Genomic DNA, 25370 nt, shown 5'->3' with positions numbered 1-25370 from the left:
CGATGTTTCTCTTAAGATACACAACTAGTGGCGTATCGCTTCAGGCACACTGGAAACAGTATCTAAAAAATGTTTATTTGGGTGAGCAACTGGCACGAAACACTGTGACTCTCTTAGGGTAACCAATATCTCGTCACCAGTATAATCACAGCTTCAAAGTCAAGAAACCGCTGGCAAGAGTAACGATGTTTCTCTTAAGATACACAACTAGTGGCGTATCGCTTCAGGCAGACTGCCACAGTATCTCAAAATGTGTATTTGGGTGAGCAACTGGCAGGAAGCACTATGACTCTCTTAAGGTAGCCAATGCCTCGTCACCAACATAATCCCATCACCAACTTCAGGAAACCGCTTGCAAAGGTAACGAAGCTTCTCATAAGATACACAGCTAGTGGGGTGTCACTTGAGGCAGACTGGCCAAAGTATCAAAAAAATGTGTATTTGGGTGAGCAACTAGCAGGAATCACTATGACACTCATAGGGTAGCCAATGCCTCGTCACCAGCATAATCACATCAGCAACTTCAAGAAACCCCTGGCAAAAGTTACAATGACTCTTAAGATACACATCTAGTGGCGTAGCTATCAGGCAGACTGGAAAGAGTATCTAAAAATGTGTATTTTGGTGAAGAACTGGCAGGAATCTCTATGACTCTCTTGAGGTAGCCAATGCTTCGTCACCAGCAGAATCAAATCAGCAACTTCTAGAAACCCCTTTCAAAAGTAGCGATGTTTCTCTTAAGATACACAACTAGTGGCGTATCGCTTCAGGCATACTGGAAACAGTATCTAAAAAATGTGTATTTGGGTGAGCAACTGGCACGAAAGACTGTGACTCTCTTAGGGTAGCCAATATCTCGTCACCAGTATAATCACAGCTTCAAAGTCAAGAAACCGCTGGCAAGAGTAACGATGTTTCTCTTAAGATACACAACTAGTGGCGTATCGCTTCAGGCAGACTGGCCACAGTATCTCAAAATGTGTATTTGGGTGAGCAACTGGCAGGAAGCACTGTGACTCTCTTAGGGTAACCAATATCTCGTCACCAGTATAATCACATCTTCAAAGTCAAGAAACCGTTGGCAAGAGTAACGATGTTTCTCTTAAGATACACAACTAGTGGCGTATCGCTTCAGGCAGACTGGCCAAAGTATCAAAAAAATGTGTATTTGGGTGAGCAACTAGCAGGAATCACTATGACACTCATAGGGTAGCCAATGCCTCGTCACCAGCATAATCACATCAGCAACTTCAAGAAACTCCTGGCAAAAGTTACAATGACTCTTAAGATACACAGCTAGTGGCGTAGCTATCAGGCAGACTGGAAAGAGTACCTAAAAAATGTGTATTTGGGTGAAGAACTGGCAGGAATCTCTATGACTCTCTTGAGGTAGCCAATGCTTCGTCACCAGCAGAATCAAATCAGCAACTTCTAGAAACCCCTTTCAAAAGTAGCGATGTTTCTCTTAAGATACACAACTAGTGGCGTATCGCTTCAGGCATACTGGAAACAGTATCTAAAAAATGTGTATTTGGGTGAGCAACTGGCACGAAAGACTGTGACTCTCTTAGGGTAGCCAATATCTCGTCACCAGTATAATCACAGCTTCAAAGTCAAGAAACCGCTGGCAAGAGTAACGATGTTTCTCTTAAGATACACAACTAGTGGCGTATCGCTTCAGGCAGACTGGCCACAGTATCTCAAAATGTGTATTTGGGTGAGCAACTGGCAGGAAGCACTGTGACTCTCTTAGGGTAACCAATATCTCGTCACCAGTATAATCACATCTTCAAAGTCAAGAAACCGTTGGCAAGAGTAACGATGTTTCTCTTAAGATACACAACTAGTGGCGTATCGCTTCAGGCAGACTGGCCACAGTATCTCAAAATGTGTATATGGGTGAGCAACTGGCAGAAAGCACTATGACTCTCTTAAGGTAGCCAATGCCTCGTCACCAACATAATCACATCACCAACTTCAAGAAACCGCTTGCAAAGGTAACGAAGCTTCTCATAAGATACACAGCTAGTGGGGTGTCACTTGAGGCAGACTGGCCAAAGTATCAAAAAAATGTGTATTTGGGTGAGCAACTAGCAGGAATCACTATGACACTCATAGGGTAGCCAATGCCTCGTCACCAGCATAATCACATGAGCAACTTCAAGAAACCCCTGGCAAAAGTTACAGTGACTATTAAGATACACAACTAGTGGCGTAGCTGTCAGGCAGACTGGAAAGAGTATCTAAAAAATGTGTATTTGGATGAGCACCAGGCAGGAAACACTGTGACTCTCTTAGGGTAGCCAATATCTCGTCACCAGTATAATCACATCTTCAAAGTCAAGAAACCGCTGGCAAGAGTAACGATGTTTCTCTTAAGATACACAACTAGTGGCGTATCGCTTCAGGTAGACTGGCCAAAGTATCAAAAAAATGTGTATTTGGGTGAGCAACTAGCAGGAATCACTATGACACTCGTAGGGTAGCCAATGCTTCGTCACCAGCATAATCACATCAGCAACTTCTAGAAACCCCTGGCAAAAGTAACGATGTTTCTCTTAAGATACACAACTAGTGGCGTATCGCTTCAGGCACACTGGAAACAGTATCTAAAAAATGTGTATTTGGGTGAGCAACTGGCACGAAACACTGTGACTCTCTTAGGGTAACCAATATCTCGTCACCAGTATAATCACATCTTCAAAGTCAAGAAACCGTTGGCAAGAGTAACGATTTTTCTCTTAAGATACACAACTAGTGGCGTATCGCTTCAGGCAGACTGGCCACAGTATCTCAAAATGTGTATTTGGGTGAGCAACTGGCAGAAAGCACTATGACTCTCTTAAGGTAGCCAATGCCTCGTCACCAACATAATCACATCACCAACTTCAAGAAACCGCTTGCAAAGGTAACGAAGCTTCTCATAAGATACACAGCTAGTGGGGTGTCACTTGAGGCAGACTGGCCAAAGTATCAAAAAAATGTGTATTTGGGTGAGCAACTAGCAGGAATCACTATGACACTCATAGGGTAGCCAATGCCTCGTCACCAGCATAATCACATCAGCAACTTCAAGAAACCCCTGGCAAAAGTTACAATGACTCTTAAGATACACAACTAGTGGCGTAGCTATCAGGCAGACTGGAAAGAGTATCTAAAAAATGTGTATTTGGATGAGCAACTGGCAGGAAACACTGTGACTCTCTTAGGGTAGCCAATATCTCGTCACCAGTATAATCACATCTTCAAAGTCAAGAAACCGCTGGCAAGAGTAACGATGTTTCTCTTAAGATACACAACTAGTGGCGTATCGCTTCAGGCAGACTGGCCACAGTATCTCAAAATGTGTATTTGGGTGAGCAACTGGCAGGAAGCACTATGACTCTCTTAAGGTAGCCAATGCCTCGCACCAACATAATCCCATCACCATCTTCAGGAAACCGCTTGCAAAGGTAACGAAGCTTCACATAAGATACACAGCTAGTGGGGTGTCACTTGAGGCAGACTGGCCAAAGTATCAAAAAAATGTGTATTTGGGTGAGCAACTAGCAGGAATCACTATGACACTCATAGGGTAGCCAATGCCTCGTCACCAGCATAATCACATCAGCAACTTCAAGAAACCCCTGGCAAAAGTTACAATGACTCTTAAGATACACAACTAGTGGCGTAGCTATCAGGCAGACTGGAAAGCGTATCTAAAAATGTGTATTTGGGTGAAGAACTGGCAGGAATCTCTATGACTCTCTTGAGGTAGCCAATGCTTCGTCACCAGCAGAATCAAATCAGCAACTTCTAGAAACCCCTGGCAAAAGTAACGATGTTTCTCTTAAGATACACAACTAGTGGCGTATCGCTTCAGGCACACTGGAAACAGTATCTAAAAAATGTGTATTTGGGTGAGCAACTGGCACGAAACACTGTGACTCTCTCAGGGTAACCAATATCTCGTCACCAGTATAATCACATCTTCAAAGTCAAGAAACCGTTGGCCAGAGTAACGATGTTTCTCTTAAGATACACAACTAGTGGCGTATCGCTCAGGCAGACTGGCCACAGTATCTCAAAATGTGTATTTGGTTGAGCAACTGGTAGAAAGCACTATGACTCTCTTAAGGTACCCAATGCCTCGTCACCAACATAATCACATCACCAACTTCAAGAAACCGCTTGCAAAGGTAACGAAGCTTCTCTTAAGATACTGAGCTAGTGGGGTGTCACTTGAGGCAGACTGGCCAAAGTATCAAAAAAATGTGTATTTGGGTGAGCAACTAGCAGGAATCACTATGACACTCATAGGGTAGCCAATGCCTCGTCACCAGCATAATCACATCAGCAACTTAAAGAAACCCCTGGCAAAAGTGACAATGACTCTTAAGATACACAACTAGTGGCGTAGCTATCAGGCAGACTGGAAAGAGTATCTAAAAAATGTGTATTTGGATGAGCAACTGGCAGGAAACACTGTGACTCTCTTAGGGTAGCCAATATCTCGTCACCAGTATAATCACATCTTCAAAGTCAAGAAACCGCTGGCAAGAGTAACGATGTTTCTCTTAAGATACAGACCTAGTGGCGTATCGCTTCAGGTAGACTGGCCAAAGTATCAAAAAAATGTGTATTTGGGTGAGCAACTAGCAGGAATCACTATGACACTCGTAGGGTAGCCAATGCTTCGTCACCAGCATAATCACATCAGCAACTTCTAGAAACCCCTGGCAAAAGTAACGATGTTTCTCTTAAGATACACAACTAGTGGCGTATCGCTTCAGGCACACTGGAAACAGTATCTAAAAAATGTGTATTTGGGTGAGCAACTGGCACGAAACACTGTGACTCTCTTAGGGTAACCAATATCTCGTCACCAGTATAATCACATCTTCAAAGTCAAGAAACCGTTGGCAAGAGTAACGATTTTTCTCTTAAGATACACAACTAGTGGCGTATCGCTTCAGGCAGACTGGCCACAGTATCTCAAAATGTGTATTTGGGTGAGCAACTGGCAGAAAGCACTATGACTCTCTTAAGGTAGCCAATGCCTCGTCACCAACATAATCACATCACCAACTTCAAGAAACCGCTTGCAAAGGTAACGAAGCTTCTCATAAGATACACAGCTAGTGGGATGTCACTTGAGGCAGACTGGCCAAACTATCAAAAAAATGTGTATTTGGGTGAGCAACTAGCAGGAATCACTATGACACTCATAGGGTAGCCAATGCCTCGTCACCAGCATAATCACATCAGCAACTTCAAGAAACCCCTGGCAAAAGTTACAATGACTCTTAAGATACACAACTAGTGGCGTAGCTATCAGGCAGACTGGAATGAGTATCTTAAAAATGTGTATATGGATGAGCAACTGGCAGGAAACACTGTGACTCTCTTAGGGTAGCCAATATCTCGTCACCAGTATAATCACATCTTCAAAATCAAGAAACCGCTGGCAAGAGTAACGATGTTTCTCTTAAGATACACAACTAGTGGCGTATCGCTTCAGGCACACTGGAAACAGTATCTAAAAAATGTGTATTTGGGTGAGCAACTGGCACGAAACACTGTGACTCTCTTAGGGTAACCAATATCTCGTCACCAGTATAATCACAGCTTCAAAGTCAAGAAACCGCTGGCAAGAGTAACGATGTTTCTCTTAAGATACACAACTAGTGGCGTATCGCTTCAGGCAGACTGCCACAGTATCTCAAAATGTGTATTTGGGTGAGCAACTGGCAGGAAGCACTATGACTCTCTTAAGGTAGCCAATGCCTCGTCACCAACATAATCCCATCACCAACTTCAGGAAACCGCTTGCAAAGGTAACGAAGCTTCTCATAAGATACACAGCTAGTGGGGTGTCACTTGAGGCAGACTGGCCAAAGTATCAAAAAAATGTGTATTTGGGTGAGCAACTAGCAGGAATCACTATGACACTCATAGGGTAGCCAATGCCTCGTCACCAGCATAATCACATCAGCAACTTCAAGAAACCCCTGGCAAAAGTTACAATGACTCTTAAGATACACAACTAGTGGCGTAGCTATCAGGCAGACTGGAAAGCGTATCTAAAAATGTGTATTTGGGTGAAGAACTGGCAGGAATCTCTATGACTCTCTTGAGGTAGCCAATGCTTCGTCACCAGCAGAATCAAATCAGCAACTTCTAGAAACCCCTGGCAAAAGTAACGATGTTTCTCTTAAGATACACAACTAGTGGCGTATCGCTTCAGGCACACTGGAAACAGTATCTAAAAAATGTGTATTTGGTTGAGCAACTGGTAGAAAGCACTATGACTCTCTTAAGGTACCCAATGCCTCGTCACCAACATAATCACATCACCAACTTCAAGAAACCGCTTGCAAAGGTAACGAAGCTTCTCATAAGATACTGAGCTAGTGGGGTGTCACTTGAGGCAGACTGGCCAAAGTATCAAAAAAATGTGTATTTGGGTGAGCAACTAGCAGGAATCACTATGACACTCATAGGGTAGCCAATGCCTCGTCACCAGCATAATCACATCAGCAACTTAAAGAAACCCCTGGCAAAAGTTACAATGACTCTTAAGATACACAACTAGTGGCGTAGCTATCAGGCAGACTGGAAAGAGTATCTAAAAAATGTGTATTTGGATGAGCAACTGGCAGGAAACACTGTGACTCTCTTAGGGTAGCCAATATCTCGTCACCAGTATAATCACATCTTCAAAGTCAAGAAACCGCTGGCAAGAGTAACGATGTTTCTCTTAAGATACACAACTAGTGGCGTATCGCTTCAGGTAGACTGGCCAAAGTATCAAAAAAATGTGTATTTGGGTGAGCAACTAGCAGGAATCACTATGACACTCGTAGGGTAGCCAATGCTTCGTCACCAGCATAATCACATCAGCAACTTCTAGAAACCCCTGGCAAAAGTAACGATGTTTCTCTTAAGATACACAACTAGTGGCGTATCGCTTCAGGCACACTGGAAACAGTATCTAAAAAATGTGTATTTGGGTGAGCAACTGGCACGAAACACTGTGACTCTCTTAGGGTAACCAATATCTCGTCACCAGTATAATCACATCTTCAAAGTCAAGAAACCGTTGGCAAGAGTAACGATTTTTCTCTTAAGATACACAACTAGTGGCGTATCGCTTCAGGCAGACTGGCCACAGTATCTCAAAATGTGTATTTGGGTGAGCAACTGGCAGAAAGCACTATGACTCTCTTAAGGTAGCCAATGCCTCGTCACCAACATAATCACATCACCAACTTCAAGAAACCGCTTGCAAAGGTAACGAAGCTTCTCATAAGATACACAGCTAGTGGGGTGTCACTTGAGGCAGACTGGCCAAAGTATCAAAAAAATGTGTATTTGGGTGAGCAACTAGCAGGAATCACTATGACACTCATAGGGTAGCCAATGCCTCGTCACCAGCATAATCACATCAGCAACTTCAAGAAACCCCTGGCAAAAGTTACAATGACTCTTAAGATACACAACTAGTGGCGTAGCTATCAGGCAGACTGGAATGAGTATCTTAAAAATGTGTATTTGGATGAGCAACTGGCAGGAAACACTGTGACTCTCTTAGGGTAGCCAATATCTCGTCACCAGTATAATCACATCTTCAAAATCAAGAAACCGCTGGCAAGAGTAACGATGTTTCTCTTAAGATACACAACTAGTGGCGTAGCGCTTCAGGCACACTGGAAACAGTATCTAAAAAATGTGTATTTGGGTGAGCAAATGGCACGAAACACTGTGACTCTCTTAGGGTAACCAATATCTCGTCACCAGTATAATCACAGCTTCAAAGTCAAGAAACCGCTGGCAAGAGTAACGATGTTTCTCTTAAGATACACAACTAGTGGCGTATCGCTTCAGGCAGACTGCCACAGTATCTCAAAATGTGTATTTGGGTGAGCAACTGGCAGGAAGCACTATGACTCTCTTAAGGTAGCCAATGCCTCGTCACCAACATAATCCCATCACCAACTTCAGGAAACCGCTTGCAAAGGTAACGAAGCTTCTCATAAGATACACAGCTAGTGGGGTGTCACTTGAGGCAGACTGGCCAAAGTATCAAAAAAATGTGTATTTGGGTGAGCAACTAGCAGGAATCACTATGACACTCATAGGGTAGCCAATGCCTCGTCACCAGCATAATCACATCAGCAACTTCAAGAAACCCCTGGCAAAAGTTACAATGACTCTTAAGATACACATCTAGTGGCGTAGCTATCAGGCAGACTGGAAAGAGTATCTAAAAAATGTGTATTTGGGTGAAGAACTGGCAGGAATCTCTATGACTCTCTTGAGGTAGCCAATGCCTCGTCACCAGCAGAATCAAATGAGCAACTTCTAGAAACCCCTGGCAAAAGTAACGATGTTTCTCTTAAGATACACAACTAGTGGCGTATCGCTTCAGGCACACTGGAAACAGTATCTAAAAAATGTGTATTTGGGTTAGCAACTGGCACGAAACACTGTGACTCTCTTAGGGTAACCAATATCTCGTCACCAGAATAGTCACATCTTCAAAGTCAAGAAACCGTTGGCAAGAGTAACGATGTTTCTCTTAAGATACACAACTAGTGGCGTATCGCTTCAGGCAGACTGGCCACAGTATCTCAAAATGTGTATTTGGGTGAGCAACTGGCAGAAAGCACTATGACTCTCTTAAGGTAGCCAATGCCTCGTCACCAACATAATCACATCACCAACTTCAAGAAACCGCTTGCAAAGGTAACGAAGCTTCTCATAAGATACACAGCTAGTGGGGTGTCACTTGAGGCAGACTGGCCAAAGTATCAAAAAAATGTGTATTTGGGTGAGCAACTGGCAGGAATCACTATGACACTCATAGGGTAGCCAATGCCTCGTCACCAGCATAATCACATCAGCAACTTCAAGAAACCCCTGGCAAAAGTTACAGTGACTATTAAGATACACAACTAGTGGCGTAGCTATCAGGCAGACTGGAAAGAGTATCTAAAAAATGTGTATTTGGATGAGCAACTGGCAGGAAACACTGTGACTCTCTTAGGGTAGCCAATATCTCGTCACCAGTATAATCACAGCTTCAAAGTCAAGAAACCGCTGGCAAGAGTAACGATGTTTCTCTTAAGATACACAACTAGTGGCATATCGCTTCAGGCAGACTGGCCACAGTATCTCAAAATGAGTATTTGGGTGAGCAACTGGCAGGAAGCATTATGACTCTCTTAAGATAGCCAATGCTTCGTCACCAACATAATCCCATCACCAACTTCAGGAAACCGCTTGCAAAGGTAACGAAGCTTCTCATAAGATTCACAGCTAGTGGGGTGTCACTTGAGGCAGACTGGCCAAAGTATCAAAAAAATGTGTATTTGGGTGAGCAACTAGCAGGAATCACTATGACACTCATAGGGTAGCCAATGCTTCGTCACCAGCATAATCACATCAGCAACTTCAAGAAACCCCTGGCAAAAGTTACAATGACTCTTAAGATACACAACTAGTGGCGTAGCTATCAGGCAGACTGGAAAGAGTATCTAAAAATGTGTATTTGGGTGAAGAACTGGCAGGAATCTCTATGACTCTCTTGAGGTAGCCAATTCTTCGTCACCAGCAGAATCAAATCAGCAACTTCTAGAAACCCCTTTCAAAAGTAACGATGTTTCTCTTAAGATACAGAACTAGTGGCGTATCGCTTCAGGCACACTGGAAACAGTATCTAAAAAATGTGTATTTGGGTGAGCAACTGGCACGAAACACTGTGACTCTCTTAGGGTAGCCAATATCTCGTCACCAGTATAATCACAGCTTCAAAGTCAAGAAACCGCTGGCAAGAGTAACGATGTTTCTCTTAAGATACACAACTAGTGGCGTATCGCTTCAGGCAGACTGCCACAGTATCTCAAAATGTGTATTTGGGTGAGCAACTGGCAGGAAGCACTATGACTCTCTTAAGGTAGCCAATGCCTCGTCACCAACATAATCCCATCACCAACTTCAGGAAACCGCTTGCAAAGGTAACGAAGCTTCTCATAAGATACACAGCTAGTGGGGTGTCACTTGAGGCAGACTGGCCAAAGTATCAAAAAAATGTGTATTTGGGTGAGCAACTAGCAGGAATCACTATGACACTCATAGGGTAGCCAATGCCTCGTCACCAGCATAATCACATCAGCAACTTCAAGAAACCCCTGGCAAAAGTTACAATGACTCTTAAGATACACAACTAGTGGCGTAGCTATCAGGCAGACTGGAAAGCGTATCTAAAAATGTGTATTTGGGTGAAGAACTGGCAGGAATCTCTATGACTCTCTTGAGGTAGCCAATGCTTCGTCACCAGCAGAATCAAATCAGCAACTTCTAGAAACCCCTGGCAAAAGTAACGATGTTTCTCTTAAGATACACAACTAGTGGCGTATCGCTTCAGGCACACTGGAAACAGTATCTAAAAAATGTGTATTTGGGTGAGCAACTGGCACGAAACACTGTGACTCTCTCAGGGTAACCAATATCTCGTCACCAGTATAATCACATCTTCAAAGTCAAGAAACCGTTGGCAAGAGTAACGATGTTTCTCTTAAGATACACAACTAGTGGCGTATCGCTTCAGGCAGACTGGCCACAGTATCTCAAAATGTGTATTTGGTTGAGCAACTGGTAGAAAGCACTATGACTCTCTTAAGGTACCCAATGCCTCGTCACCAACATAATCACATCACCAACTTCAAGAAACCGCTTGCAAAGGTAACGAAGCTTCTCATAAGATACTGAGCTAGTGGGGTGTCACTTGAGGCAGACTGGCCAAAGTATCAAAAAAATGTGTATTTGGGTGAGCAACTAGCAGGAATCACTATGACACTCATAGGGTAGCCAATGCCTCGTCACCAGCATAATCACATCAGCAACTTAAAGAAACCCCTGGCAAAAGTTACAATGACTCTTAAGATACACAACTAGTGGCGTAGCTATCAGGCAGACTGGAAAGAGTATCTAAAAAATGTGTATTTGGATGAGCAACTGGCAGGAAACACTGTGACTCTCTTAGGGTAGCCAATATCTCGTCACCAGTATAATCACATCTTCAAAGTCAAGAAACCGCTGGCAAGAGTAACGATGTTTCTCTTAAGATACACAACTAGTGGCGTATCGCTTCAGGTAGACTGGCCAAAGTATCAAAAAAATGTGTATTTGGGTGAGCAACTAGCAGGAATCACTATGACACTCGTAGGGTAGCCAATGCTTCGTCACCAGCATAATCACATCAGCAACTTCTAGAAACCCCTGGCAAAAGTAACGATGTTTCTCTTAAGATACACAACTAGTGGCGTATCGCTTCAGGCACACTGGAAACAGTATCTAAAAAATGTGTATTTGGGTGAGCAACTGGCACGAAACACTGTGACTCTCTTAGGGTAACCAATATCTCGTCACCAGTATAATCACATCTTCAAAGTCAAGAAACCGTTGGCAAGAGTAACGATTTTTCTCTTAAGATACACAACTAGTGGCGTATCGCTTCAGGCAGACTGGCCACAGTATCTCAAAATGTGTATTTGGGTGAGCAACTGGCAGAAAGCACTATGACTCTCTTAAGGTAGCCAATGCCTCGTCACCAACATAATCACATCACCAACTTCAAGAAACCGCTTGCAAAGGTAACGAAGCTTCTCATAAGATACACAGCTAGTGGGGTGTCACTTGAGGCAGACTGGCCAAAGTATCAAAAAAATGTGTATTTGGGTGAGCAACTAGCAGGAATCACTATGACACTCATAGGGTAGCCAATGCCTCGTCACCAGCATAATCACATCAGCAACTTCAAGAAACCCCTGGCAAAAGTTACAATGACTCTTAAGATACACAACTAGTGGCGTAGCTATCAGGCAGACTGGAATGAGTATCTTAAAAATGTGTATTTGGATGAGCAACTGGCAGGAAACACTGTGACTCTCTTAGGGTAGCCAATATCTCGTCACCAGTATAATCACATCTTCAAAATCAAGAAACCGCTGGCAAGAGTAACGATGTTTCTCTTAAGATACACAACTAGTGGCGTAGCGCTTCAGGCACACTGGAAACAGTATCTAAAAAATGTGTATTTGGGTGAGCAAATGGCACGAAACACTGTGACTCTCTTAGGGTAACCAATATCTCGTCACCAGTATAATCACAGCTTCAAAGTCAAGAAACCGCTGGCAAGAGTAACGATGTTTCTCTTAAGATACACAACTAGTGGCGTATCGCTTCAGGCAGACTGCCACAGTATCTCAAAATGTGTATTTGGGTGAGCAACTGGCAGGAAGCACTATGACTCTCTTAAGGTAGCCAATGCCTCGTCACCAACATAATCCCATCACCAACTTCAGGAAACCGCTTGCAAAGGTAACGAAGCTTCTCATAAGATACACAGCTAGTGGGGTGTCACTTGAGGCAGACTGGCCAAAGTATCAAAAAAATGTGTATTTGGGTGAGCAACTAGCAGGAATCACTATGACACTCATAGGGTAGCCAATGCCTCGTCACCAGCATAATCACATCAGCAACTTCAAGAAACCCCTGGCAAAAGTTACAATGACTCTTAAGATACACATCTAGTGGCGTAGCTATCAGGCAGACTGGAAAGAGTATCTAAAAAATGTGTATTTGGGTGAAGAACTGCCAGGAATCTCTATGACTCTCTTGAGGTAGCCAATGCCTCGTCACCAGCAGAATCAAATGAGCAACTTCTAGAAACCCCTGGCAAAAGTAACGATGTTTCTCTTAAGATACACAACTAGTGGCGTATCGCTTCAGGCACACTGGAAACAGTATCTAAAAAATGTGTATTTGGGTTAGCAACTGGCACGAAACACTGTGACTCTCTTAGGGTAACCAATATCTCGTCACCAGTATAGTCACATCTTCAAAGTCAAGAAACCGTTGGCAAGAGTAACGATGTTTCTCTTAAGATACACAACTAGTGGCGTATCGCTTCAGGCAGACTGGCCACAGTATCTCAAAATGTGTATTTGGGTGAGCAACTGGCAGAAAGCACTATGACTCTCTTAAGGTAGCCAATGCCTCGTCACCAACATAATCACATCACCAACTTCAAGAAACCGCTTGCAAAGGTAACGAAGCTTCTCATAAGATACACAGCTAGTGGGGTGTCACTTGAGGCAGACTGGCCAAAGTATCAAAAAAATGTGTATTTGGGTGAGCAACTAGCAGGAATCACTATGACACTCATAGGGTAGCCAATGCCTCGTCACCAGCATAATCACATCAGCAACTTCAAGAAACCCCTGGCAAAAGTTACAGTGACTATTAAGATACACAACTAGTGGCGTAGCTATCAGGCAGACTGGAAAGAGTATCTAAAAAATGTGTATTTGGATGAGCACCTGGCAGGAAACACTGTGACTCTCTTAGGGTAGCCAATATCTCGTCACCAGTATAATCACAGCTTCAAAGTCAAGAAACCGCTGGCAAGAGTAACGATGTTTCTCTTAAGATACACAACTAGTGGCATATCGCTTCAGGCAGACTGGCCACAGTATCTCAAAATGAGTATTTGGGTGAGCAACTGGCAGGAAGCATTATGACTCTCTTAAGATAGCCAATGCTTCGTCACCAACATAATCCCATCACCAACTTCAGGAAACCGCTTGCAAAGGTAACGAAGCTTCTCATAAGATTCACAGCTAGTGGGGTGTCACTTGAGGCAGACTGGCCAAAGTATCAAAAAAATGTGTATTTGGGTGAGCAACTAGCAGGAATCACTATGACACTCATAGGGTAGCCAATGCTTCGTCACCAGCATAATCACATCAGCAACTTCAAGAAACCCCTGGCAAAAGTTACAATGACTCTTAAGATACACAACTAGTGGCGTAGCTATCAGGCAGACTGGAAAGAGTATCTAAAAATGTGTATTTGGGTGAAGAACTGGCAGGAATCTCTATGACTCTCTTGAGGTAGCCAATGCTTCGTCACCAGCAGAATCAAATCAGCAACTTCTAGAAACCCCTTTCAAAAGTAACGATGTTTCTCTTAAGATACAGAACTAGTGGCGTATCGCTTCAGGCACACTGGAAACAGTATCTAAAAAATGTGTATTTGGGTGAGCAACTGGCACGAAACACTGTGACTCTCTTAGGGTAGCCAATATCTCGTCACCAGTATAATCACAGCTTCAAAGTCAAGAAACCGCTGGCAAGAGTAACGATGTTTCTCTTAAGATACACAACTAGTGGCGTATCGCTTCAGGCAGACTGGCCACAGTATCTCAAAATGTGTATTTGGATGAGCAACTGGCAGGAAGCACTATGACTCTCTTAAGGTAGCCAATGCCTCGTCACCAACATAATCACATCACCAACTTCAAGAAACCGCTTGCAAATGTAACGAAGCTTCTCATAAGATACACAGCTAGTGGGGTGTCACTTGAGGCAGACTGGCCAAAGTATCAAAAAAATGTGTATTTGGGTGAGCAACTAGCAGGAATCACTATGACACTCATAGGGTAGCCAATGCCTCGTCACCAGCATAATCACATCAGCAACTTCAAGAAACCCCTGGCAAAAGTTACAATGACTCTTAAGATACACAACTTGTGGCGTAGCTATCAGGCAGACTGGAAAGAGTATCTAAAAAATGTGTATTTGGATGAGCAACTGGCAGGAAACACTGTGACTCTCTTAGGGTAGCCAATATCTCGTCACCAGTATAATCACATCTTCAAAGTCAAGAAACCGCTGGCAAGAGTAACGATGTTTCTCTTAAGATACACAACTAGTGGCGTATCGCTTCAGGCAGACTGGCCACAGTATCTCAAAATGTGTATTTGGGTGAGCAACTGGCAGGAAGCATTATGACTCTCTTAAGATAGCCAATGCCTCGTCACCAACATAATCCCATCACCAACTTCAGGAAACCGCTTGCAAAGGTAACGAAGCTTCTCATAAGATACACAGCTAGTGGGGTGTCACTTGAGGCAGACTGGCCAAAGTATCAAAAAAATGTGTATTTGGGTGAGCAACTAGCAGGAATCACTATGACACTCATAGGGCAGCCAATGCCTCGTCACCAGCATAATCACATCAGCAACTTCAAGAAACCCCTGGCAAAAGTTACAATGACTCTTAAGATACACAACTAGTGGCGTAGTTATCAGGCAGACTGGAAAGAGTATCTAAAAAATGTGTATTTGGGTGAAGAACTGGCAGGAATCTCTATGACTCTCTTGAGGTAGCCAATGCCTCGTCACCAGCAGAATCAAATCAGCAACTTCTAGAAACCCCTTTCAAAAGTAACGATGTTTCTCTTAAGATACACAACTAGTGGCGTATCGCTTCAGGCACACTGGAAACAGTATCTAAAAAATGTGTATTTGGGTGAGCAACTGGCACGAAACACTGTGACTCTCTTAGGGTAACCAGTATCTCGTCACCAGTATAATCACATCTTCAAAGTCAAGAAACCGCTGGCAAGAGTAACGATGTTTCTCTTAAGATACACAACTAGTGGCGTATCGCTTCAGGCAGACTGGCCACTGTATCTCAAAAAGTGTATTTGGGTGAGCAACTGGGAGGAAGCTCTATGACTCTCTTAAGGTAGCCAATGCCTCGTCACCAACATAATCCCATCACCAACTTCAGGAAACCGCTTGCAAAGGTAACGAAGCTTCTCATAAGATACACAGCTAGTGGGGTGTCACTTGAGGCAGACTGGCCAAAGTATCAAAAAAATGTGTATTTGGTTGAGCAACTAGCAGGAATCACTATGACACTCATAGGGTAGCCAATGCCTCGTCACCAGCATAATCACATCAGCAACTTCAAGAAACCCCTGGCAAAAGTTACAATTACTCTTAAGATACACAACTAGTGGCGTAGCTATCAGGCAGACTAGAAAGAATATCTAAAAAATGTGTATTTGGATGAGCAACTGGCAGGAAACACTGTGACTCTCTTAGGGTAGCCAATATCTCGTCACCAGTATAATCACATCTTCAAAGTCAAGAAACCGCTGGCAAGAGTTACGATGTTTCTCTTAAGATACACAACTAGTGGCGTATCGCTTCAGGCAGACTGGCCACAGTATCTCAAAATGTGTATTTGGGTGAGCAACTGGCAGGAAGCACTATGACTCTCTTAAGGTAGCCAATGCCTCGTCACCAACATAATCCCATCACCAACTTCAGGAAACCGCTTGCAAAGGTAACGAAGCTTCTCATAAGATACACAGCTAGTGGGTTGTCACTTGAGGCAGACTGGCCAAAGTATCAAAAAAATGTGTATTTGGGTGAGCAACTAGCACGAATCACTATGACACTCATAGGGTAGCCAATGCCTCGTCACCAGCATAATCACATCAGCAACTTCAAGAAACCCCTGGCAAAAGTTACAATGACTCTTAAGATACACAACTAGTGGCGTAGCTATCAGGCAGACTGGAAAGAGTATCTAAAAAATGTGTATTTGGGTGAAGAACTGGCAGGAATCTCTATGACTCTCTTGAGGTAGCCAATGCTTCGTCACCAGCAGAATAAAAATCAGCAACTTCTAGAAACCCCTTTCAAAAGTAACGATGTTTCTCTTAAGATACACAATAAGTGGCATATCGCTTCAGGCACACTGGAAACAGTGTCTAAAAAATGTGTATTTGGGTGAGCAACTGGCACGAAACACTGTGACTCTCTTAGGGTAACCAGTATCTCGTCACCAGCATAATAACATCATCAAAGTCAAGAAACCGCTGGCAAGAGTAACGATGTTTCTCTTAAGATACACAACTAGTGGCGTATCGCTTCAGGCAGACTGGCCACAGTATCTCAAAATGTGTATTTGGGTGAGCAACTGGCAGAAAGCACTATGACTCTCTTAAGGTAGCCAATGCCTCGTCACCAACATAATCACATCACCAACTTCAAGAAACCGCTTGCAAAGGTAACGAAGCTTCTCATAAGATACACAGCTAGTGGGGTGTCACTTGAGGCAGACTGGCCAAAGTATCAAAAAAATGTGTATTTGGGTGAGCAACTAGCAGGAATCACTATGACACTCATAGGGTAGCCAATGCCTCGTCACCAGCATAATCACATCAGCAACTTCAAGAAACCCCTGGCAAAAGTTACAATGACTCTTAAGATACACAACTAGTGGCGTAGCTATCAGGCAGACTGGAAAGAGTATCTAAAAAATGTGTATTTGGATGAGCAACTGGCAGGAAACTCTGTGACTCTCTTAGGGTAGCCAATATCTCGTCACCAGTATAATCACATCTTCAAAGTCAAGAAACCGCTGGCAAGAGTAACGATGATTCTCTTAAGATACACAACTAGTGGCGTATCGCTTCAGGCAGACTAGCCACAGTATCTCAAAATGTGTATTTGGGTGAGCAACTGGCAGGAAGCACTATGACCCTCTTAAGGTAGCCAATGCCTCGTCACCAACATAATCCCATCACCAACTTCAGGAAACCGCTTGCAAAGGTAACGAAGCTTCTCATAAGATACACAGCTAGTGGGGTGTCACTTGAGGCAGACTGGCCAAAGTATCAAAAAAATGTGTATTTGGGTGAGCAACTAGCACGAATCACTATGACACTCATAGGGTAGCCAATGCCTCGTCACCAGCATAATCACATCAGCAACTTCAAGAAACCCCTGGCAAAAGTTACAATGACTCTTAAGATACACAACTAGTGGCGTAGCTATCAGGCAGACTGGAAAGAGTATCTAAAAAATGTGTATTTGGGTGAAGAACTGGCAGGAATCTCTATGACTCTCTTGAGGTAGCCAATGCCTCGTCACCAGCAGAATCAAATCAGCAACTTCTAGAAACCCCTTTCAAAAGTAACGATGTTTCTCTTAAGATACACAACTAGTGGCGTATCGCTTCAGGCACGCTGGAAACAGTATCTAAAAAATGTGTATTTGGGTGAGCAACTGGCACGAAACACTGTGACTCTCTTAGGGTAACCAGTATCTCGTCACCAGTATAATCACATCTTCAAAGTCAAGAAACCGCTGGCAGGAGTAACGATGTTTCTCTTAAGATACACAACTAGTGGCGTATCGCTTCAGGCAGACTGGCCACAATATCTCAAAATGTGTATTTGGGTGAGCAACTGGCAGAAAGCACTATGACTCTCCTAAGGTAGCCAATGCCTCGTCACCAACATAATCACATCACCAACTTCAAGAAACCGCTTGCAAAGGTAACGAAGCTTCTCATAAGATACACAGCTAGTGGGGTGTCACTTGAGGCAGACTGGCCAAAGTATCAAAAAAATGTGTATTTGGGTGAGCAACTAGCAGGAATCACTATGACACTCATAGGGTAGCCAATGCCTCGTCACCAGTATAATCACATCAGCAACTTCAAGAAACCCCTGGCAAGAGTTACAATGACTCTTAAGATACACAACTAGTGGTGTAGCTATCAGGCAGACTGGAAAGAGTATCTAAAAATGTGTATTTGGGTGAAGAACTGGCAGGAATCTCTATGACTCTCTTGAGGTAGCCAATGCTTCGTCACCAGCAGAATAAAAATCAGCAACTTCTAGAAACCCCTTTCAAAAGTAACGATGTTTCTCTTAAGATACACAATAAGTGGCATATCGCTTCAGGCACACTGGAAACAGTATCTAAAAAATGTGTATTTGGGTGAGCAACTGGCACGAAACACTGTGACTCTCTTAGGGTAACCAGTATCTCGTCACCAGTATAATCACATCTTCAAAGTCAAGAAACCGCTGGCAAGAGTAACGATGTTTCTCTTAATATACACAACTAGTGGCGTATCGCTTCAGGCAGACTGGCCACTGTATCTCAAAAAGTGTATTTGGGTGAGCAACTGGGAGGAAGCTCTATGACTCTCTTAAGGTAGCCAATGCCTCGTCACCAACATAATCCCATCACCAACTTCAGGAAACCGCTTGCAAAGGTAACGAAGCTTCTCATAAGATACACAGCTAGTGGGGTGTCACTTGAGGCAGACTGGCCAAAGTATCAAAAAAATGTGTATTTGGTTGAGCAACTAGCAGGAATCACTATGACACTCATAGGGTAGCCAATGCCTCGTCACCAGCATAATCACATCAGCAACTTCAAGAAACCCCTGGCAAAAGTTACAATTACTCTTAAGATACACAACTAGTGGCGTAGCTATCAGGCAGACTGGAAAGAATATCTAAAAAATGTGTATTTGGATGAGCAACTGGCAGGAAACACTGTGACTCTCTTAGGGTAGCCAATATCTCGTCACCAGTATAATCACATCTTCTAAGTCAAGAAACCGCTGGCAAGAGTTACGATGTTTCTCTTAAGATACACAACTAGTGGCGTATCGCTTCAGGCAGACTGGCCACAGTATCTCAAAATGTGTATTTGGGTGAGCAACTGGCAGGAAGCACTATGACTCTCTTAAGGTAGCCAATGCCTCGTCACCAACATAATCCCATCACCAACTTCAGGAAACCGCTTGCAAAGGTAACGAAGCTTCTCATAAGATACACAGCTAGTGGGTTGTCACTTGAGGCAGACTGGCCAAAGTATCAAAAAAATGTGTATTTGGGTGAGCAACTAGCACGAATCACTATGACACTCATAGGGTAGCCAATGCCTCGTCACCAGCATAATCACATCAGCAACTTCAAGAAACCCCTGGCAAAAGTTACAATGACTCTTAAGATACACAACTAGTGGCGTAGCTATCAGGCAGACTGGAAAGAGTATCTAAAAAATGTGTATTTGGGTGAAGAACTGGCAGGAATCTCTATGACTCTCTTGAGGTAGCCAATGCTTCGTCACCAGCAGAATAAAAATCAGCAACTTCTAGAAACCCCTTTCAAAAGTAACGATGTTTCTCTTAAGATACACAATAAGTGGCATATCGCTTCAGGCACACTGGAAACAGTATCTAAAAAATGTGTATTTGGGTGAGCAACTGGCACGAAACACTGTGACTCTCTCAGGGTAACCAATATCTCGTCACCAGTACAATCACATCTTCAAAGTCAAGAAGCCGTTGGCAAGAGTAACGATGTTTCTCTTAAGATACACAACTAGTGGCGTATCGCTTCAGGCAGACTGGCCACAGTATCTCAAAATGTGTATTTGTTTGAGCAACTAGCAGAAAGCACTATGACTCTCTTAAGGTAGCCAATGCCTCGTCACCAACATAATCACATCACCAACTTCAAGAAACCGCTTGCAAAGGTAACGAAGTTTCTCATAAGATACACAGCTAGTGGGGTGTCACTTGAGGCAGACTGGCCAAAGTATCAAAAAAATGTGTATTTGGGTGAGCAACTAGCAGGAATCACTATGACACTCATAGGGTAGCCAATGCCTCGTCACCAGCATAATCACATCAGCAACTTCAAGAAACCCCTGGCAAAAGTTACAATGACTCTTAAGATAAACAACTAGTGGCGTAGCTATCAGGCAGACTGGAAAGAGTATCTAAAAAACGTGTATTTGGATGAGCAACTGGCAGGAAACACTGTGACTCTCTTAGGGTAGCCAATATCTCGTCACCAGTATAATCACATCTTCAAAGTCAAGAAACCGCTGGCAAGAGTAACGATGTTTCTCTTAAGATACACAACTAGTGGCGTATCGCTTCAGGCACACTGGAAACAGTATCTAAAAAATGTGTATTTGGGTGAGCAACTGGCACGAAACACTGTGACTCTCTCAGGGTAACCAATATCTCGTCACCAGTACAATCACATCTTCAAAGTCAAGAAACCGCTGGCAAGAGTTACGATGTTTCTCTTAAGATACACAACTAATTGCGTATCGCTTCAGGCAGACTGGCCACAGTATCTCAAAATGTGTATTTGGGTGAGCAACTGGCAGGAAGCACTATGACTCTCTTAAGGTAGCCACTGCCTCGTCACCAACATAATCCCATCACCAACTTCAGGAAACCGCTTGCAAAGGTAACGAAGCTTCTCATAAGATACACAGCTAGTGGGGTGTCACTTGAGGCAGACTGGCCAAAGTATCAAAAAAATGTGTAATTGGGTGAGCAACTAGCATGAATCACTATGACACTCATAGGGTAGCCAATGCCTCGTCACCAGCATAATCACATCAGCAACTTCAAGAAACCCCTGGCAAAAGTTACAATGACTCTTAAGATACACAACTAGTGGCGTAGCTATCAGGCAGACTGGAAAGAGTATCTAAAAAATGTGTATTTGGGTGAAGAACTGGCAGGAATCTCTTTGACTCTCTTGAGGTAGCCAATGCCTCGTCACCAGCAGAATCAAATCAGTAACTTCTAGAAACCCCTTTCAAAAGTAACGATGTTTCTCTTAAGATACACAACTAGTGGCGTATCGCTTCAGGCACACTGGAAACAGTATCTAAAAAATGTGTATTTGGGTGAGCAACTGGCACGAAACACTGTGACTCTCTTAGGGTAACCAGTATCTCGTCACCAGTATAATCACATCTTCAAAGTCAAGAAACCGCTGGCAAGAGTAACGATGTTTCTCTTAAGATACACAACTAGTGGCGTATCGCTTCAGGCAGACTGGCCACTGTATCTCAAAATGTGTATTTGGGTGAGCAACTGGCAGAAAGCACTATGACTCTCTTAAGTTAGCCAATGCCTCGTCACCAACATAATCACATCACCAACTTCAAGAAACCGCTTGCAAAGGTAACGAAGTTTCTCATAAGATACACAGCTAGTGGGGTGTCACTTGAGGCAGACTGGCCAAAGTATCAAAAAAAATGTGTATTTGGGTGAGCAACTTGCAGGAATCACTATGACACTCATAGGGTAGCCAATGCCTCGTCACCAGCATAATCACATCAGCAACTTCAAGAAACCCCTGGCAAAAGTTACAATGACTCTTAAGATACACAACTAGTGGCGTAGCTATCAGGCAGACTGGAAAGAGTATCTAAAAAATGTGTATTTGGATGAGCAACTGGCAGGAAACACTGTGACTCTCTTAGGGTAGCCAATATCTCGTCACCAGTATAATCACATCTTCAAAGTCAAGAAACCGCTGGCAAGAGTTACGATGTTTCTCTTAAGATACACAACTAGTGGCGTATCGCTTCAGGCAGACGCCACAGTATCTCAAAATGTGTATTTGGGTGAGCAACTGGCAGGAAGCACTATGACTCTCTTAAGGTAGCCAATGCCTCGTCACCAACATAATCCCATCACCAACTTCAGGAAACCGCTTGCAAAGGTAACGAAGCTTCTCATAAGATACACAGCTAGTGGGGTGTCACTTGAGGCAGACTGGCCAAAGTATCAAAAAAATGTGTATTTGGGTGAGCAACTAGCACGAATCACTATGACACTCATAGGGTAGCCAATGCCTCGTCACCAGCATAATCACATCAGCAACTTCAAGAAACCCCTGGCAAAAGTTACAATGACTCTTAAGATACACAACTAGTGGCGTAGCTATCAGGCAGACTGGAAAGAGTATCTAAAAAATGTGTATTTGGGTGAAGAACTGGCAGGAATCTCTATGACTCTCTTGAGGTAGCCAATGCCTCGTCACCAGCAGAATCAAATCAGCAACTTCTAGAAACCCCTTTCAAAAGTAACGATGTTTCTCTTAAGATACACAACTAGTTTCGTATCGCTTCAGGCACACTGGAAACAGTATCTAAAAAATGTGTATTTGGGTGAGCAACTGGCACGAAACACTGTGACTCCCTTAGGGTAACCAGTATCTCGTCACCAGTATAATCACATCTTCAAAGTCAAGAAACCGCTGGCAAGAGTAACGATGTTTCTCTTAAGATACACAACTAGTGGCGTTTCGCTTCAGGCAGACTGGCCACAGTATCTCAAAATGTGTATTTGGGTGAGCAACTGGCAGGAAGCACTATGACTCTCTTAAGGTAGCCAATGCCTCGTCACCAACATGATCCCATCACCAACTTCAGGAAACCGCTTGCAAAGGTAACGAAGCTTCTCATAAGATACACAGCTAGTGGGGTGTCACTTGAGGCAGACTGGCCAAAGTATCAAAAAAATGTGTATTTGGGTGAGCAACTAGCAGGAATCACTATGACACTCATAGGGTAGCCAATGCCTCGTCACCAGCATAATCACATCAGCAACTTCAAGAAACCCCTGGCAAAAGTTACAATTACTCTTAAGATACACAACTAGTGGCGTAGCTATCAGGCAGACTGGAAAGAATATCTAAAAAATGTGTATTTGGATGAGCAACTGGCAGGAAACACTGTGACTCTCTTAGGGTAGCCAATATCTCGTCACCAGTATAATCACATCTTCAAAGTCAAGAAACCGCTGGCAAGAGTTACGATGTTTCTCTTAAGATACACAACTAGTGGCGTATCGCTTCAGGCAGACTGGCCACAGTATCTCAAAATGTGTATTTGGGTGAGCAACTGGCAGGAAGCACTATGACTCTCTTAAGGTAGCCAATGCCTCGTCACCAACATAATCCCATCACCAACTTCAGGAAACCGCTTGCAAAGGTAACGAAGCTTCTCATAAGATACACAGCTAGTGGGTTGTCACTTGAGGCAGACTGGCCAAAGTATCAAAAAAATGTGTATTTGGGTGAGCAACTAGCACGAATCACTATGACACTCATAGGGTAGCCAATGCCTCGTCACGAGCATAATCACATCAGCAACTTCAAGAAACCCCTGGCAAAAGTTACAATGACTCTTAAAATACACAACTAGTGGCGTAGCTATCAGGCAGACTGGAAAGAGTATCTAAAAAATGTGTATTTGGGTGAAGAACTGGCAGGAATCTCTATGACTCTCTTGAGGTAGCCAATGCCTCGTCACCAGCAGAATCAAATCAGCAACTTCTAGAAACCCCTTTCAAAAGTAACGATGTTTCTCTTAAGATACACAACTAGTGGCGTATCGCTTCAGGCACGCTGGAAACAGTATCTAAAAAATGTGTATTTGGGTGAGCAACTGGCACGAAACACTGTGACTCTCTTAGGGTAACCAGTATCTCGTCACCAGTATAATCACATCTTCAAAGTCAAGAAACCGCTGGCAGGAGTAACGATGTTTCTCTTAAGATACACAACTAGTGGCGTATCGCTTCAGGCAGACTGGCCACAATATCTCAAAATGTGTATTTGGGTGAGCAACTGGCAGAAAGCACTATGACTCTCTTAAGGTAGCCAATGCCTCGTCACCAACATAATCACATCACCAACTTCAAGAAACCGCTTGCAAAGGTAACGAAGCTTCTCATAAGATACACAGCTAGTGGGGTGTCACTTGAGGCAGACTGGCCAAAGTATCAAAAAAATGTGTATTTGGGTGAGCAACTAGCAGGAATCACTATGACACTCATAGGGTAGCCAATGCCTCGTCACCAGCATAATCACATCAGCAACTTCAAGAAACCCCTGGCAAGAGTTACAATGACTCTTAAGATACACAACTAGTGGTGTAGCTATCAGGCAGACTGGAAAGAGTATCTAAAAATGTGTATTTGGGTGAAGAACTGGAAGGAATCTCTATGACTCTCTTGAGGTAGCCAATGCTTCGTCACCAGCAGAATAAAAATCAGCAACTTCTAGAAACCCCTTTCAAAAGTAACGATGTTTCTCTTAAGATACACAATAAGTGGCATATCGCTTCAGGCACACTGGAAACAGTATCTAAAAAATGTGTATTTGGGTGAGCAACTGGCACGAAACACTGTGACTCTCTTAGGGTAACCAGTATCTCGTCACCAGTATAATCACATCTTCAAAGTCAAGAAACCGCTGGCAAGAGTAACGATGTTTCTCTTAAGATACACAACTAGTGGCGTATCGCTTCAGGCAGACTGGCCACTGTATCTCAAAAAGTGTATTTGGGTGAGCAACTGGGAGGAAGCTCTATGACTCTCTTAAGGTAGCCAATGCCTCGTCACCAACATAATCCCATCACCAACTTCAGGAAACCGCTTGCAAAGGTAACGAAGCTTCTCATAAGATACACAGCTAGTGGGGTGTCACTTGAGGCAGACTGGCCAAAGTATCAAAAAAATGTGTATTTGGTTGAGCAACTAGCAGGAATCACTATGACACTCATAGGGTAGCCAATGCCTCGTCACCAGCATAATCACATCAGCAACTTCAAGAAACCCCTGGCAAAAGTTACAATTACTCTTAAGATACACAACTAGTGGCGTAGCTATCAGGCAGACTGGAAAGAATATCTAAAAAATGTATATTTGGATGAGCAACTGGCAGGAAACACTGTGACTCTCTTAGGGTAGCCAATATCTCGTCACCAGTATAATCACATCTTCAAAGTCAAGAAACCGCTGGCAAGAGTTACGATGTTTCTCTTAAGATACACAACTAGTGGCGTATCGCTTCAGGCAGACTGGCCACAGTATCTCAAAATGTGTATTTGGGTGAGCAAC

The sequence above is a fragment of the Schistocerca nitens genome, chromosome 3, assembly GCF_023898315.1.
Source record: "Schistocerca nitens isolate TAMUIC-IGC-003100 chromosome 3, iqSchNite1.1, whole genome shotgun sequence".
Classification (NCBI taxonomy): Eukaryota; Metazoa; Arthropoda; class Insecta; order Orthoptera; family Acrididae; genus Schistocerca; species Schistocerca nitens.
This window is presented reverse-complemented; position numbering follows the sequence as displayed.